The sequence below is a fragment of the Ranitomeya variabilis genome, chromosome 1 (genome assembly GCF_051348905.1).
Source record: "Ranitomeya variabilis isolate aRanVar5 chromosome 1, aRanVar5.hap1, whole genome shotgun sequence".
Lineage (NCBI taxonomy): Eukaryota > Metazoa > Chordata > Amphibia > Anura > Dendrobatidae > Ranitomeya > Ranitomeya variabilis.
The window spans coordinates 819092692-819106142 of NC_135232.1; the positions used below are offsets into that span (position 1 = coordinate 819092692).

At 46.1% G+C, this 13451-nt stretch overlaps 1 protein-coding gene across 3 annotated transcripts in view; it reads left to right on the plus strand.

The window, feature by feature from the left end:
• LOC143785793 (flavin reductase (NADPH)-like) overlaps positions 1-13451 on the plus strand; it is a 139823-nt gene that overhangs the window by 75166 nt on the left and 51206 nt on the right. The gene's annotated exons all lie outside the window — the stretch shown is intronic.

Below are 13451 nucleotides of genomic sequence, written 5' to 3' on the forward strand. Positions count from 1 at the left end.
AAAGGGATTCTGCACCACAGAATGACTGTTCAAACCAAATATAGGCACTTGGTGCTTCATGGCAGGGCCAATCATTTATATACACATTCCCACCTGCTTGGTGTCCATCTATCTCAACCCTTTTCTGGCCCTATGAAGCCAGAACTCTCAATCAAAGAAGGGGGATGGAGATTTAAGGAAAACAAGCAGGTGTATTTAAATGATTGGTCCTGCCGTGAAGCACCGAGTAGTGGAACCTATTTTGAACATTCATTCTATGCTGACAGTCACTTTAACCTCATAAGGACCGAGCCATTTTGTACGTTAATGACCAACCCTAATTTTTTAAATCTGACCAGTGTCACTTTATGAGATAATAACTCTGGAATTATTCACCATATCCCAATGATTCTGAGATTATTTTTTGTGACACATTGTACTTCATGATAGTGGTAAAATGTGTTCGATATGACCTGTTTATTTGTAAAAAATATAGCAAAGTTGGCAAAATGTTTGAAAAGTTCACAATTTTCAAACTTTTAATTCTTATGCCCTTAAACCAGAAAGTTATATCACACAAAATAGATAATAAATAAAATTTAACACAAGTCTAGGACAGTTTTTGAAACATATTCTTCTTTTTAGGAATTTAGAAGGGTTAAAAAAGTTGATCAAAGATTTCTAATTTTTTCAACAAAATTTACAAAACCATTTTTTTAAGGACCACATCACATTTGAAGTGACTTTGAGGGGCCTATATGACAGAAAATACAAAAGTGACACCATTCTAAAAACTGCACCCCTCAAAACCACATTGAAGACGTTTATTAACCCTTCAGGTGCTCCACAGGAATTAATGCAACGTGGAAGGAAAAAATTAACATTTTACTTTTTCACAAATATTTTACTTTAACCCCATTTTTTTTATTTTCACAATGGTAACAGGAGAAAATGGACCTCAAAATTTTTGTGCAATTTCTCCTGAGCATCACAAAACCCCATTTGTGGGGGAAAACTACTGTTTGGGCACATGGCATCGCTCAGAAGGAAAGGAGCACCGTTTGAGTTTTTTAACACAAAATAGCTAGAATCGAGAGCGGATGTCATGTTTGTAGAGCCCCTATTATGCCTAAACAGTGGAAATCCCCCACAAGTTATCCCATTTTGGATACTAGCCCCCTCAAGGAATGTATCTAGATCTGTGGTGAGAACCTTGAACCCACAGTTGCTTCCCAGACTTTTTATAACGTTTAGCAGTGAAAGTAAAAAAAACAAACATTTTTCCCACAAAAATGTTCTTTAGCCCCAATTTTTGTATTTTCACAAAGGTAACAGGAAAAAATTGAACGTACAATATGTTGTGCAATTTCTCAAGAGTACACCGATACTGAATATGTCAAAAATTACTTTTGAGGCACAGTGCGAAGCTCAGAAGGGAGGAAATATTGGTTTAAATGATGGAATGATTAGCGGGTGCAATGTCACATTGCTAATTAGCTGTGGACTCTGCTTAATATTGTAGAGTCTGGTTTTTCAGAATTATGTATAAACAGCATAGAAAAAAACTATTAACCATAACTTTAAATTTCTCTAAAATTCTCTAAAACAATAGGGGACAATTGATAACCAACAATAATAAGTACGCCTATGTCTTCTACATATGACCATAGTCATTGGTACCTTAACCCCTTAACGACTGCCGATACACCTTTTAATGGTGGCAGTTAAGGGTACTTATTCCTCAGCGCTGCTTTTTAACAGCGCTGAGAAATAAGGTTACAGCGCCGCCCAGCGTTGGAAAATTTCCAGGGTCTAGGCTACGGAATAACGGCGACCGCAAAAAAAGTCTGATCTATTTATTTCTCTCTCCTCTGATATGATCTAGAACATCAGAGGAGAGAAAAATTGTGTCCTCTGAACCCCACCAGTACCTTTGGTGTCCCCCGGTCCCTCTGGCTCTGTCCCATGGCGTCTTCTTCCGGTAACAAAATGGTGGGCGCAATAGGAGATTTTTCCTATTGGTTCATTTTGATAGGCCCTATCACAGTGATCAAAATAAAAAAGATACTGTTAGGGTTTGCGGAACGCACCGAATATATTTATTGATGTGATTGGTGCGTTCGCAACCCGGGATCCACCGTGCAGGAAATATCCTGCCGCTAAGTGAATGGCGGCACAATATGGCGGTATTAACCAGCTCTGTTAGCTTCACAGAGCGGCCGAGAAAGCAAAGCTCTGTGCCCTGTTAACTCTCACAGAGACACAGGCTAACTACCCAGAAGAGAGCAGTCAGTGGTCATGCATGCACTCAACACTCCTCGCCGGAGGTGCCAGCATTCTAGGGGCTTATTTCAGCCGGGTCCCTGAATACTCTCATACACAATCTCCTCGCCGGAGGTGCCAGCATTCTAGGGGCTTATTTCAGCCGGGTCCCTGAACACATTCACGCATATGACCACAGTGGCGCAAAGCATGTAACTTTAGAAGATACTAGCGCATGGCCGTGCGGCCATGCGAGCCTTAAATAGCTGCAGCACGTACAGGACCTTCAAAAAGAGGACCAATAAGAAACTGCTACAGAGCCTGCGTACCTACAGGACCTTCCTAGAAAGACCAATAGATTTGGCTGCAGTACCTGAACATGTGACCCTTGATCTCCAGTGAGAGATCTTACCCTGGGCATGCTCAGTGTGTGCAAAGCAGGACTTAGTCCCAGAAAAGCCTGTTCGCCGTAGATCAATGCAGGGTACAATAGCAGATACTGGAGAGGCAGCAATAACCCTTTGCACTGAATCAGACTCAGTGAGACGCTGGGACCGACGTCTCCGCTGAGCAGGCTCCACTGCGTCCGATGGAGAATGGGAGACCGCAGCAGCCACGGATCGAGATTCCCCCTGTGCAGCAGAGGAAACTCGACTCCTAACATTACCCCCCCTCCTAGGGCTCCCCCCTCCTTGAGCCTCGCTACGCTCAAAAGCTGCAATGAGCAGCGGAGCCCGAATGTGCTCCCCAGGCTCCCAGGTTCTATCCTCTGGACCGTGACCCTTCCAATCCACCAGATAAAATTTCTTGCCACATACCACCTTGCACCCCACGATAGCATTCACCTCAAACTCATCCGTGGATGAACCCAATGTCCTGGCAGATGACTCAGAAAACCGGGACAAATGAACGGGCTTTAAGAGGGAAACGTGAAAGGTATCGGTGATACCAAGGTGTGGAGGAATAGCCAAACGGTAGACCACATGGTTCACCTGTTCCAGAAACTTGAACGGGCCAATGTAGGGAGGTGCAAACTTAGTGGACTCAACTCACAGCCTGATGTTACGGGCGGAGAGCCACACTAAGTCGCCAGGAGCAAAGGTCGGAGCGGGGCGCCGGTGTGTATCAGCAGAGACCCTCATTCTCTCCTTGGAGGCCCGGATGGCATCCTGTGTGCGGTCCCAGATGTCACGTGCCTCCACCGCCCAGTCTGCCACCCTAGAATCGGTGGATGACACGGGCATGGGCACAGGGACACGCGGATGCTGGCCGTAATTAAGGAGAAAAGGAGTCTGACCAGTGGAATCGGCTACGGCGTTGTTCAAGGCAAATTCCGCCCAAGGTAGCAAAGATGCCCAGTCATCCTGCCTAGCAGAGACAAAATGTCGTAAGTATGTCACCAGAGTCTGATTGGTTCTCTCTACCAACCCATTCGTCTCGGGATGATATGCAGAGGAGAGATTCAGCTCTATGCTGAGTAAACGGCAGAGCTCTCTCCAAAACCGAGACGCAAACTGGGGACCCCGGTCGCTGACAATTTTATCAGGCATTCCATGTAAGCGGAAAATATGTTTAATGAACAACGCCGCCAAGGTCCGTGCAGAAGGTAACCGTGGTAGCGGCACCAAATGCACCATTTTCGAGAAATGATCGGTGACCCAAATGATGGTACAGCCGCGAGACTTGGGCAAACCCACCACAAAGTCCATCCCGACCATCTCCCAGGGCCTGTCTGCCACCGGCATGGGGTAAAGTAACCCAGCAGGCCGTTGCCGTGAAGACCGATTCTGGGCGCAGGAGACACACGCCCGAATATAGTCCCCGACATCATAGGCCATATGCGGCTACCAGTACGTCCTCGCCAAAAGGTCAGATGTCCTCTTGGTTCCAAAATGTCCACCCACTCTGGACGAGTGAGCCCAAGAGAGAACCTCCGGTCACAAATTCGCTGGTACGAAAGTCTTGCCCGGGGGCATGGACTCTAGCGAAACCGGGGCCACAGTTCTCAGGCTCTCAGAGGGGACAATGAGCCGAGGCTCCTCATCCTCCTCAGATGACACCAAGGAGCGGGAGAGAGCGTCGGCACGAATGTTCTTCACCCCAGATAGAAAATGGAGAGTAAAATGGAACCGGGAGAAGAACAGGGACCATCTGGCCTGGCGAGAATTCAGCCGCTGGGCCGTCTGTATGTACACCAAGTTTTTGTGGTCGGTGAATACTTGGAAGGGAAAGCGAGCTCCCTCCAAGAGGTGTCTCCACTCAGAAAAAGCCAACTTCATTGCTAGCAACTCCCTGTCCCCGATGGAATAATTCCTCTCTGCTGGTGTAAAGGTCTTGGAGAAGAAGAAGCAAGGATACTTCCGACCTTGAGCATCCTTTTGGAAAAGGACTGCTTCAGTACCAACGGATGAGGCATCCACCTCCATTATAAATGGCTTATCTACATCGGGGTGATGTAGAATAGGGGCGCTAGCGAAGTGTGACTTAATCGAAAGGAATGCCTTGGAGACATCCTCCGACCACAACTTGGGATTTGCTCCCTTCTTGGTGAGTGCAACCAAGGGAGCTACCAAAGTTGAAAAGTGTGGAATGAACTGGCGATAGTAATTGATGAACCCCATAAAGCGCTGCACCGCTTTAAGTGAATGGGGTTCCTGCCAGTCCATCACAGCCTGTAGTTTGGCAGGATCCATAGCCAAACCCTGGGCAGAGATGATATAACCAAGGAATGGCAAGGACTCCTACTCAAACACACACTTCTCCAACTTGGCGTAGAGGGAGTTTGCCCGTAAGAGGTTGAAGACTTTGCGAACATCTCTCCGATGGGAGTCAATATCTGGAGAGTAGATGAGAATAAGTACAGTCATTGATAGACCATTATTTTTAATCTTTAAAGACTCCATAATAACAGGGTCTGTACCACAGGACTGGCGTATAGCAAATGTGGTGCCAATATTCAAAAAAGGGGCAAAAACTGAACTCGGTAATTATAGGCCAGTAAGCTTAACCTCTACTGTGGGTAAAATCCTGGAGGGCATTCTAAGGGATGCTATGCTGGAGTATCTGAAGAGGAATAACCTCATGACCCAGTATCAGCACGGGTTTACTAGGGACCGTTCATGTCAGACTAATTTGATCAGCTTCTATGAAGAGGTAAGTTCCGGACTGGACCAAGGGAACCCAGTGGACGTAGTATATATGGACTTTTCCAAAGCTTTTGATACGGTGCCACACAAAAGGTTGTTACATAAAATGAGAGTAATGGGGATAGGGGAAAATATGTGTAAGTGGGTTGAGAGCTGGCTCAGGGATCGGAAACAAAGGGTGGTTATTAATGGAGCACACTCGGACTGGGTCACGGTTAGCAGTGGGGTACCACAGGGGTCAGTATTGGGCCCTCTTCTTTTTAACATATTTATTAATGACCTTGTAGGGGGCATTCAGAGTAGAATTTCAATATTTGCAGATGACACTAAACTCTGCAGGGTAATCAATACAGGGGAGGACAATTTTATATTACAGGATGATTTATGTAAACTAGAAGCTTGGGCTGATAAATGGCAAATGAGCTTTAATGGGGATAAATGTAAGGTCATGCACTTGGGTAGAAGTAATAAGATGTATAACTATGTGCTTAATTCTAAAACTCTGGGCAAAACCGTCAATGAAAAAGACCTGGGTGTATGGGTGGATGACAAACTCATATTCAGTGGCCAGTGTCAGGCAGCTGCTACAAAGGCAAATAAAATAATGGGATGTATTAAAAGAGGCATAGATGCTCATGAGGAGAACATAATTTTACCTCTATACAAGTCACTAGTTCGACCACACTTAGAATACTGTGCACAGTTCTGGTCTCCGGTGTATAAGAAAGACATAGCTGAACTGGAGCGGGTGCAGAGAAGAGCGACCAAGGTTATTAGAGGACTGGGGGGTCTGCAATACCAAGATAGGTTATTACACTTGGGGCTATTTAGTTTGGAAAAACGAAGACTAAGGGGTGATCTTATTTTAATGTATAAATATATGAGGGGACAGTACAAAGACCTTTCTGGTATATGAGGGGGCATCCTCTACGTCTGGAGGAAAGAAGGTTTAAGCATAATAACAGACGCGGATTCTTTACTGTAAGAGCAGTGAGACTATGGAACTCTCTGCCGTATGATGTTGTAATGAGTGATTCATTAATTAAATTTAAGAGGGGACTGGATACCTTTCTGGAAAAGTATAATGTTACAGGGTATATACACTAGATTCCTTGATAAGGCGTTGATCCAGGGAACTAGTCTGATTGCCGTATGTGGAGTCGGGAAGGAATTTTTTTCCCCATGGTGGAGTTACTCTTTGCCACATGGGGTTTTTTTGCCTTCCCCTGGATCAACATGTTAGGGCATGTTAGGTTAGGCTATGGGTTGAACTAGATGGACTTACAGTCTTCCTTCAACCTTAATAACTATGTAACTATGTAGAATATCATCCAGATAGACTACGACCGAGGTGGTGAGCATCTCCCGGAAGATGTCGTTCACAAAGTCTTGGAAAACGGCTGGGGCATTACAGAGCCCGAAGGGCATCACCAGATATTAATAGTGCCCATCCCTGGTGTTAAAAGCCGTCTTCCACTCGTCCCCCTCACGGATGCGAATCAGGTTATAAGCACCCTGCAGATCCAATTTAGTAAATACCCTTGCTCCCCGTAGCCTATCAAAGAGCTCAGATATCAGGGGTAGTGGGTACTTGTTTTTAACGGTGATGGCGTTAAGACCCCTGTAGTCAATGCATGGACGTAATTCTCCACTCTTCTTCTGCACGAAGAAGAACCCAGCCCCTGCAGGTGACACTGACTTCCTAATAAAACCCCTTACCAGATTCTCTTGGATATACTGAGACATTGCCTCCGTCTCCGGGAGAGATAACTGATAGACTTGACCCCGGGGAGGCTCAGCACCAGGCAAGAGATCGATAGGACAGTCATAGGGGCGGTGAAGCGGAAGGGTCTCCGCAGCCCTTTTGGAGAACACGTCCGCATAAGGCCAATAGTGCTTGGGGAGAGAGGAAAGATCTGCGGGTACATCAGTTGTAGCAACCTGAACGCACTCCCTCTGACATCTACCCTCACAGGATTTACTCCATCCCAAAATTCTCCCTGAGGACCACTCTATATGAGGAGAATGAAAACAAAGCCAGGGTATCCCCAACAGGACCTCATCAACTCCCTCAGGAAGGACCAAAAGAGAAATAATCTCCTGATGTGATTGAGATACAGAAAGAGTGAAAGGGATGGTTTGGTGTGTAATCTGTGAAGGTAGTGTCGACCCATTTACCACTCGAATGGTTATTGGCTTGGCGAGCATCACCAGGGGTATTGCGTGTCGCTGAGCGAAAGCGGATGACATAAAATTACCCTCCACCCCAGAGTCCACGCAAAGCTCTACCATAAGAGTGGATGGGCCTATGGTAATTGTCCCCTTGAAGGACAATTTTGAGGTAAACGTCGCCGTGTCTAATGTACCTCCTCAAACTGCCACTAGACGCTGACGTTTCCTCGACCGCTGCGGACACTTGGAGGCAAGATGTCCGGGCCTGCCAGCAAACATGACAGACCTTAAGGGCACGAGCGGCCTGGGACTTAGACCCCGCTCGCGACCCCCTTATGGCCTCATGTGACTCGAGCGCCTGGACCGGAGATTCCAAAGGTCTGGCGAAGGTGGGAGCCAGCCGAAACCTCTGCTTACACTGGGCTCGCTCCAACCCTCGCTCGTGAAAACGAAGGTCTATGCGAGTTGATATAGATATGAGCTCCTCCAGTGTAGCGGGAATCTCCCTAGTGGCCAAAGCGTCCTTCACATGGTCAGCCAGCCCCCTCCAAAATACTGGGATGAGGGTTTTATCTGACCACTCCAACTCAGACACTAAAGTCCGGAAGAGAATGGCAAATTGGCTGACCATGGTCGAACCCTGAGTCAATGCCAGCAGTTGGAGCGCCGTATCATGGGTGACTTGAGGTCCTACGAAGACCTGCTTCAGAGTGCCCAGAAACTGAGGAACACTCTGCACCACATGATCGTTGCGCTCCCATAGCGGCGTAGCCCACTCCAAAGCTCTGTCCGACAGGAGAGAAATTACAAATCCCACCTTTGCCCGCTCTGTGGGAAAACGTGCAGCCAGGAGCTCGAGATGTATACCGCACTGGCTCACGAATCCCCTACAGGACTTACTGTCCCCAGAGAATTTTTCAGGCAACGGAAGGTGGGATAGGGTCGGAACAGAGGTGGCAGTGGGTAAAGCTGCTGCAGCCATGCTAGCAGCCTGAACAGCAATTGCGGTAACATCCACCGCCGAGGTTGCACACTCGAGAGACGCCAACCGGCCCTCCAGCAGCTGGATGTACCCCTGCAATCGCTGTTCGTCCGCCATTACTTAGCCAGATCCTGGCGCTAGTATACTGTTAGGGTTTGCGGAACGCACCGAATATATTTATTGATGTGATTGGTGCGTTCGCAACCTGGGATCCACCGTGCAGGAAATATCCTGCCGCTAAGTGAATGGTGGCACAATATGGTGGTATTAACCAGCTCTGTTAGCTTCACAGAGCGGCCGAGAAAGCAAAGCTCTGTGCCCTGTTAACTCTAACTAGATCAGTGCAGGGTACAATAGCAGAGCCTGGAGAGGCAGCAATAACCCTTTGCACTGAATCAGACTCAGTGAGATGCTGGGACCGACGTCTCCGCTGAGCAGGCTCCACTGCGGCCGATGGAGAATGGGAGACCGCAGCAGACACAGATCGAGATTCCCCCTGTGCAGCAGAGGAAACTTGACTCCTAACAGATATTAAATCAAACCCCCTTTATCACCCCCTTAGGTAAAAATAATAAAATAAAATAAAATATTTTTTCATTGTTGTTAGGGTTAGAACTGAGAATATAGCTAGTGTTGGGGTTGGGGCTAGGATTAGAGCTAGGGTTGGGCTAGGGTTAGGATTGGGGATAGGGTTAGGATTGGGATTAGGGTTGAGGCTAGGGTTGGGGATAGGGTTAGGGTTGGGGCTAGGGTTGTGTTGGGGTTAGGGTTGTGGTGTTGGAGTTAAGGTTGTGTTGGGGTTAGGGTAACGGGTAGGGTTGGGATTAGTGGTGTGTTGGGGTTGGGGTTATGTTAGGGTTGGAGTTAGAATTGGGGATTTCCACTGTTTATGTACATCAGGGTGTCTCCAAATGTGATATGGCACCACCATCGATTCCAGCCAACTTTAAGTTCAAAAGCCAAACAGTGCTCCCTCCCTTCTGAGCCCTGCCATGCGCCCAAACAGTGGTAGTCAGGAGAAATTGCACAAAAAAATTGGTGGTCCATTTTCTCCTGATACCCTTGTGAAAATAAAAAAGTTTGGTTCCAAAGTAAATTTTTTGTGAAAAAAGTAAAATGGTCATTTTTTTCCTTCCAAATTGCTTTAGCTCTCATGAAGCATCTGAAGGGTTAATAAACTTCTTCAATGTGGTTTTGCAAACCTTGAGGGGTGTAGTTTTCATAATGGTGCCACTTTTGGGTATTTTCTGTTATATTGACCCCCCAAACTCACTTCAAATGTTTGGAGGCTCCTAAAAAATGGTTTTGTAAATTTTGTTGGAAAAATGAGGAATGGCTGGTCATCTTTTAACACTTATAACATCCTAACAAAAAAATATATACGTTTCCAAAATTGGGCTGATGTAAAGCAGACATGTGGGAAATGTTATTTATTAACTATTTTGTGCAATATGACTCTGATTTAAGGGCACAACAATTTAAAGTTTGAAAATTGCAACATTTTCAAAATTTTTGCCAAATTTCCATTTTTTTAATAAATGAATGCAAGTCATATCGAAGACATTTTATCACTAACATTAAGTACAATGTGTCTCGAAAAAACATTCTCAGAATCAGTGGGATCTGTTGAAGCGTTCCAGAGCTATAACCTCATAGAGTGACAGTAGTCAGAATTGTAATTTGCTTGGTCATTAAGTACCAAATTGGTTTGTCACTAAGGGGTTAAATACACATAAGACGTACTAAATGAAAAAGTACCAGTGCATAAAATTGTTTAGATCTCATCCATTTTAGTCAAAGGACATCCAATTATGTGAAGGTTCCAGGGGTAGCTGGACCCAGTTTTTCAGCTTAGTCTACCCTGTCATGCCATGCTCCATGTATTTGCTCCCGCCGTAAGAAGGGCTATACCCAAGTATGGCTATAATAGTCACTCCAAAAAAAAAGAATCTCTCCCAACAAGTGATGAGCAAATATACTCGTTGTTCGGGTTTTCCCGAGCATGCTCGGGTTGTCTCCGAGTATTTATGACTGCTCGGAGATTTAGTTTTCCTTGCTGCAGCTAGATGATTTGCGGCTACTAGACAGCTTGATTGCATGTGGGGATTCCCTTGCAACCAGGCAACCCCCACATGCACTCAGGCTGGCTAACAGCCATAAATCATCCAGCTGAGGCAAGGAAAATTAACCCCTTAATGACAGCCAATACGTCTTTTAACTGACCTGAGATATAAGAGAATAGCCTCCCCATACAGGGTACAATCCAGCAGCTGTCGGCTGTCCACTATAGCTGATAACTTGCTGTATCAGCCATAATCAGTGTTTGCATCGTCCAAATCTGTTTAACCCCTTAGATGCTGCTGTCAATAGTGACTACATCATTATAAATGGTCGAAAGAGTGTGAGGGCTTCCTCTTTATCCCAATTGGTGCCCACAGATCATGATTGTGTGGTCCTGATGTTTGCCATGGCAATTCATGGCCAAATAGCGGCCTTAGGGTACAGTCTCACAGTGGCACTTTTGTCGCTACGACGGTACAATCCGTGACGTTCCAGCGATATCCATACGATATCGCTGTGTCTGACACGCAGCAGCGATCAGGGACCCTGCTGAGAATCGTACGTCGTAGCAGATCGTTTGGAACTTTCTTTCGTCGCTGGATCTCCCGCTGTCATCGTTGGATCGGTGTGTGTGACACCGATCCAACGATGCGTTCGCTTGTAACCAGGGTAAACATCGGGTTACTAAGCGCAGGGCCGCGCTTAGTAACCCGATGTTTACCCTGGTTACCGTCGTAAATGTAAAAAAAACCAAACAGTACATACTCACATTCCGGTGTCCGTCAGGTCCCTTGCCGTCTGCTTCCCGCACTGACTGACTCCCGGCCGTAAAGTGAAAGCAGAGCACAGCGGTGACGTCACCGCTGTGATCTGCTTTCACTTTACGGCCGGGAGTCAGTCAGTGCGGGAAGCAGACGGCAAGGGACCTGACGGACACCGGAATGTGAGTATGTACTGTTTTTTTTTTTTACATTTACGACGGTAACCAGGGTAAACATCGGGTTACTAAGCGCGGCCCTGCGCTTAGTAACCCGATGTTTACCCTGGTTACCCGGGGACCTCGGCATCGTTGGTCGCTGGAGAGCTGTCTGTGTGACAGCTCCCCAGCGACCACACAACGACTTACCAACGATCACGGCCAGGTCGTATCGCTGGTCGTGATCGTTGGTAAATCGTTTTGTGAGACGGTACCCATAGTCTGACAGCTGTAGTAATCTGTTCAGAAGTTAGAGATATTTAGGTGGTAAAAATACACATTTACATTTCTGTCATGTCACTTTGCATTAATTCCTGTAATGCACCTGAAGGGTTAACAAACTAACTGACTGCAGTTTTCAATATGTCAGGGGGTACGGTTTTTAAAATGGTATCATGTTTGGGGTTTTCCAATATATAGGACCCCTAAAGTCACTTCAAACATGGATAAGTCCTTAAAAAAAGAAATTTTGTAAATTTCCTTGAAAATATGAAAAATTGATGCTGCATTTTTAAACCTCATAAAATGCTAACAAAATAAAATGACATTTTACAAATGGTGCTGATATAAAGCCGACATGTGGGAAATGTTATTTATTAATGGTTTGCTGTGGTATGACCATCGGGATTAAAGAGATAATCATTCAAATTTAGAAAAGTGCCAATTTTTTAAAATTTTTCTAAAATTTTTGATACTCTTTATAAGTAAACACAAAACATATTGACCTAAATTTACTATTATCATAAAGTATAATGTGTCATGAAAAAACAGTCTCAAAATCACTGGGATTTGTTGAAGCGTTCCAGAGTTATTATCACATAAAGTGACACTGGTCATATTTAAAAAAATTGGCTCCGTCACTAAGGGGTTAAATCTCTGCCCAGTCATAAATACTCAGAAATCACCCGAGCGTGCTCGGGAAAACCCGAGCAACGAGTATATTCGCTCATCACTACTCCCAACTAGTTTCTTTCTGAGTAGTGAGATGTCATTAGAAGAGTGTTAGGCTGGTTTCAGACATGCATTCCTGTGCACTGCAGATGGCAGCGTACTTCCTCCTTGCTTCCTCCATGAAGCTCTGCCCAGGCTCCGCCTACTTCTGGCTGCATCCTGAGTTTCCCTGCGCACCTATGTTTAACGTTGGGTACGCAGGGGCATGCGTTGTATGCGGATGTGTACGCCTACGGCGATTTGAGGTGTGCGGCGCCCGCACGGAAAAGCAAATTTTGAGTTTCCGTGCAGGCGCCGCACACCTCAAATTGCCGCATGCGGACACATCCGCATATGACGCATGTCCCTGCATACCCAATAGGTATGCAGGGAAATGCAGGACGCAGCCGGCAGTAGGCGGAGATTCACGGAGGAAGCGAGGAGGAAGTACACTGCCATCCGCAGTGCACAGTAACGCAAGTCTGAAACCAGTCTTACTTGTATAGGTGAAGAAAAAATGAGGCATGTATTACAACTAGAGATGAGCGAATTTGCTGTAGTTCCCTCTTATTCGGCAAGCTATATTGCTTGCCAAATAAGCTGCAGAGGAAACCTGGCTTCCTGGATCGTGCCGGCCGATCAGGTGATCGGCGCCGCAGCTGCATGTGTTGCGGCTGTGTGACAATCATGATACATGCATGGAGAGCCCAACAAACATTCTCTCGTGACTGTCACACAGCCGCGACACATGCAGCTGCAGTGTCGATCAGCTGGCGCGATCCAGGAAGCCGGCTTCCCTCTGCAGCTTATTCAGCAAGCGCACTGTTGGGATCAGAAGGTAGGAGGCATTAGGATTTGGGAGCACAGAATTCACTGACTTTCATTTGGGGGAGTGAGATTGATGGTCCCAACACCATTTATAAGGCAAGAAATCCCACTTATT